This window comes from Anastrepha obliqua, unplaced genomic scaffold, assembly GCF_027943255.1.
Source record: "Anastrepha obliqua isolate idAnaObli1 unplaced genomic scaffold, idAnaObli1_1.0 ptg000250l, whole genome shotgun sequence".
Classification (NCBI taxonomy): Eukaryota; Metazoa; Arthropoda; class Insecta; order Diptera; family Tephritidae; genus Anastrepha; species Anastrepha obliqua.
Window position 1 is genome coordinate 50,001 of NW_026562291.1, and position 5,000 is coordinate 55,000.

Below are 5,000 nucleotides of genomic sequence, written 5' to 3' on the forward strand. Positions count from 1 at the left end.
ACTGCCGAAGCAGGGAGTCCATCATGAGGTTCCAAATGAATGGACCACAGATGGATCCCTGCGGACAGCCTCGCTCCACCCCAATCTCCACACTCCCGCCCACTCCTACAATAGATGCTTTTCTGTCCGAAAAATAACTCCGCCATAGAGTAATTTCCGGACAGCCAAGCTCCTCTAGCCGTTGAAGCACACGATCCCAGCGCAAGTAATCAAACGCCCCCTTAAAGTCAATAAATATGCCAAGGACATATTTATTGACGTTTTCCCTAACTACACTCTGAACATACAACCACGCATCCTCTATACCACGTCTTTTCCTAAACCCATACTGCCTATCCGACCTAACACCCCGAGTTAGCTCCTGAAGCCGCTCAACCATAACCCTTTCCAGTACTTTTCCAAGCACCGGAAGGAGGCTGATACCACGATAAGATCGAGGATCGCTCCTGATCTTATCGGGCGACTTCAAGAGTGCAACGACCCTAGCAATTTTCCACTCGCGTGGAAAATATCCCTCCCATATGCATTTATCATAAATGGCCTCCAAATATTCCGGAATGAACTTCCACAAGCATTTGCACATCTCTCCGTTCAAACCATCGAAACCTGGAGACCTTTTAGACCTGACCAGGCCAAATGCATAATCCAACTCCTCAGCTTCTATTGGAGGGACAGGCACCTCTTGTGCAGGAGGAACCTGAACCTCAGCCCTGGGAAAAAACTCGCCTAACAGAACATTGGCACACTCTCTCCACGTCGATAATACAGTATCACCTACGCGAAGAGAGCTAGCCATCTCATTTCGACGACCCCGACAGATCCTAAAGACCTGTCCCCAAGGGTCGTCCCTATTTTCCCCCACAAACCTCCTCCACTCTTCCTCCTTGACTCTCACAAGCATTTTCTTATACTCTCTCATCCCTACACTAAATTGATACTTGAGCTGGGACAGATTCTCCGAATTGGTCCGCCTGCCGCGTTGAAACAACCGCCTCAAGCGCCGGACAGACCTCCTCTTCGAGTTCAACTCGCTAGTCCACCATTTCACACCTTTCATTCTCACAGCCCTAGCTTTCCTAAACACTGAGTCATTCACTCCCCAGACACATTCCGATAGACGAGCAATTTGCTCGTCAACCCCCAACTCCTCAAACTCACTAAGCGGTATATCCAATACCGCTTCCCTAACAGTGTGTCCATATCGGTTCCAGTCAGCACACGAGGTACGCCATCGCCTCAATGGACTCCCCCCTTCTAACTGCGGGGTACGGGGAGTAACCATAATTTGTATTAAATTATGGTCACTAATTCCCCAACCCCCCCTAACACTCCATTTACACTCGAACCTACCCGCTGCTGCGTCATTCATGAGCGTCACGTCAATGTCACTCACACCTCTAGGCCCCTCAAACGTATACCATACGCTTGGTTCGTTTGCTACAAGAAGGTTATTCGCCACAACCCACTCGCTCATAACCTCACCCCGAGTGTGGCTCCGATATCCAGCAGTATGCCTGGATACCTTGCTGAACCACATCGGGGAGGTAGCATTCGCGTCAGTAGATAGGGACAGTAGGAATCTCGTTAATCCATTCATGCGCGTCACTAATTAGATGACGAGGCATTTGGCTACCTTAAGAGAGTCATAGTTACTCCCGCCGTTTACCCGCGCTTACTTGAATTTCTTCACTTTGACATTCAGAGCACTGGGCAGAAATCACATTGTGTCAACACCCGTTAGGGCCATCACAATGCTTTGTTTTAATTAGACAGTCGGATTCCCCAAGTCCGTGCCAGTTCTGAATTGATTGTTAATTGATAATCGTTATAATTTAAAAGGAATATATATCGAATGATATAATTCCTTAAAAATTTTAGCAAGAAAGTTCCACAATTGGCTACGTAACTACTATCCGGGGAACAAGAATCGTAATTCTCTATTTACCCAGAACGAGTACATAAACCATGGTATTGCTTCCCAATCAAGCCCGACTATCTCAATCTTCAGAGCCAATCCTTATCCCGAAGTTACGGATCTAATTTGCCGACTTCCCTTACCTACATTATTCTATCGACTAGAGACTCTTCACCTTGGAGACCAGCTGCGGATATTGGTACGGCCTGTTGAGAAGTTTGCGTGACCCCACCATAAATTTTCAAGGTCCGAGGAGAAAATATCGACACAACAGTAAATGTCATGCTCTTCTAGTCCATCTACCATATCTCTCTTCGAAAGACTTCCATGGTAGTACGACTATAAAACAGAAAAGAAAACTCTTCCGATATCTCTCGACGGCTTCTTTATGGTCGTTCCTGTTGCCAGGATGAGCACAAGGCCCATTTTTAATAACAAACGGATACTCAACAGGTTACGGAATTGGAACCGTATTCCCTTTCGTTCAAAATAATTCAAGTATTTTAATTATTTTTAAATATATTTTTATTAATATTTTTTTTTATTAAAAACTTGAAAATTTTCGGCTTTCGCCTTGAACTTAGGACCGACTAACTCGTGATCAACCACTGTTCACACGAAACCCTTCTCCACTTCAGTCCTCCAAGGTCTCATTCGATTATTTGCTACTACCACCAAGATCTGTACCAATAGCGGCTCCATGCAGGCTTACGCCAAACACTTCTAAGCACACTATTGTACCCTCCTACTCACTAAAGTTTCAAAATTTATAAATCAATCGAAATTGTTTTATAAATCATCTACTTTAGCGGTAATGTATAGGTATACAACTTAAGCGCCATCCATTTTAAGGGCTAGTTGCTTCGGCAGGTGAGTTGTTACACACTCCTTAGCGGATTACGACTTCCATGTCCACCGTCCTGCTGTTTTAAGCAACCAACGCCTTTCATGGTATCTGCATGAGTTGTTAATTTAGGCACCGTAACATTACGTTTGGTTCATCCCACAGCGCCAGTTCTGCTTACCAAAAGTGGCCCACTGGGCACATTATATCATAACCTCAACCTTCATATCAAGAAAGGTGAGGTTCTTACCCATTTAAAGTTTGAGAATAGGTTAAAATCGTTTCGACCCTAAGGCCTCTAATCATTCGCTTTACCAGATAAGATTATTTTATATAATTTTTAAATGCACCAGCTATCCTGAGGGAAACTTCGGAGGGAACCAGCTACTAGATGGTTCGATTGGTCTTTCGCCCCTATACTCAATTCTGACAATCGATTTGCACGTCAGAACTGTTTCGGTCTTCCATCAGGGTTTCCCCTGACTTCAACCTGATCAAGTATAGTTCACCATCTTTCGGGTCACAGCATATATGCTCAAGGTACGCTCCAGTTAGAGGTATAAATAATAATAAATTATCATTATACATAACTATATGGAACGCCCCGGGATTGAATTAATTGACTATTTATTAAAAAATAGACTAAAAATTAATCCCATTATATTTAAGTTAAGTTAATTATGCCATTAAGTTTAATATAACTCAATGACTTGCACATATGTTAGACTCCTTGGTCCGTGTTTCAAGACGGGTCCCGAAGGTATCCTGAATCTTTCGCATTGTTAATCATATAAATGCATACAAATAAATATTAATATCATAGATATTAAATTTTTTGTAAAATTCAAAAAATGAATTTTAGCATTATATATAATAAAATCTATCAACACTTTATCAAATCATTAGTATTTATTTTATGTTAATATGCTTAAAAAGCAAATTAATTTAAATAAACTTAATATCACCAATGATCTTTTGATAAATACTTTATTATGTTAATAGATTACAATGTCCTTATATGAAAAAAATGCACATTATTTTTTTAATTATTTAATGATGAATTTTTCATAATGGATATTCAGGTTCATCGGGCTTAACCTCTAAGCAGTTTCACGTACTATTTAACTCTCTATTCAGAGTTCTTTTCAACTTTCCCTCACGGTACTTGTTTACTATCGGTCTCATGGTTATATTTAGTTTTAGATGGAGTTTACCACCCACTTAGTGCTGCACTATCAAGCAACACGACTCTTTGGAAATATCTTTCTAGTAATCATTAACGTTATACGGGCCTGGCACCCTCTATGGGTAAATGGCCTCATTTAAGAAGGACTTAAATCGTTAATTTCTCATACTAGATATTAAGATATTCCATACACTGCATCTCACATTTGACATATAGACAAAGTGACTTAGTGCTGAACTATTTTCTTTTCGCTCGCCGCTACTAAGAAAATCCTTGTTAGTTTCTTTTCCTCCCCTCATTAATATGCTTAAATTCAGGGGGTAATCCCATATGAGTTGAGGTTGTTTTAATATTCTTTTTTTATCTTCTCACAATTTAATAAAAAAATTATATCATCTTTTCATCTCTATTTTTCTTTTCTCCTTTTATATATTGTAAATATATAAAAATAATAATAATGTAAAATGAGGCAATCCTAGAATAAAAAATTTAATTTTTATGCTAGACATTCCTCCTTTTAATTACATATATAAATTATTATTTTATATATATATATAAATAATATGAAAATTTTTTGTAAAGAATACTTAGATTCAATATTTTCATCATTTCATTTTATTTGAGAGGATTTTTTTTTTAAAGAATATATAATAAATAAAATTCATTATATATCTTTATTTTTTTTGCTATTAATATTATGAATTATTTAAAATCCAATAATATACACATTTGCTTAAATTCAATTATTTTTATAAAAGAATAAGCAACTTATTTAGCATAGTCTTACAACCCTCAACCATATGTAGTCCAAGCAGTACTTTAAAATTGAATTTAATGTACATAACAGCATGGACTGCGATATGCGTTCAAAATGTCGATGTTCATGTGTCCTGCAGTTCACACGATGACGCACAGTTTGCTGCGTTCTTCATCGACCCATGAGCCAAGTGATCCACCGCTTAGAGTATTTTTTTATTTATTTTTATTTATAACAAATGTCAATTTTTTTTTGCATATATTAATTGAAAGAGTAAAATTAAATAATATTAATAATA

At 38.5% G+C, this 5,000-nt stretch overlaps 2 pseudogenes; both read right to left on the reverse strand.

The window, feature by feature from the left end:
• LOC129252515 (large subunit ribosomal RNA) overlaps window positions 1-4,289 on the reverse strand; it is a 7,186-nt pseudogene extending 2,897 nt beyond the window's left edge.
• A 442-nt stretch (window positions 4,290-4,731) lies between these two features.
• Window positions 4,732-4,912, reverse strand: LOC129252519 (5.8S ribosomal RNA; annotated as a pseudogene).
• Window positions 4,913-5,000: the final 88 nt, after the last annotated feature.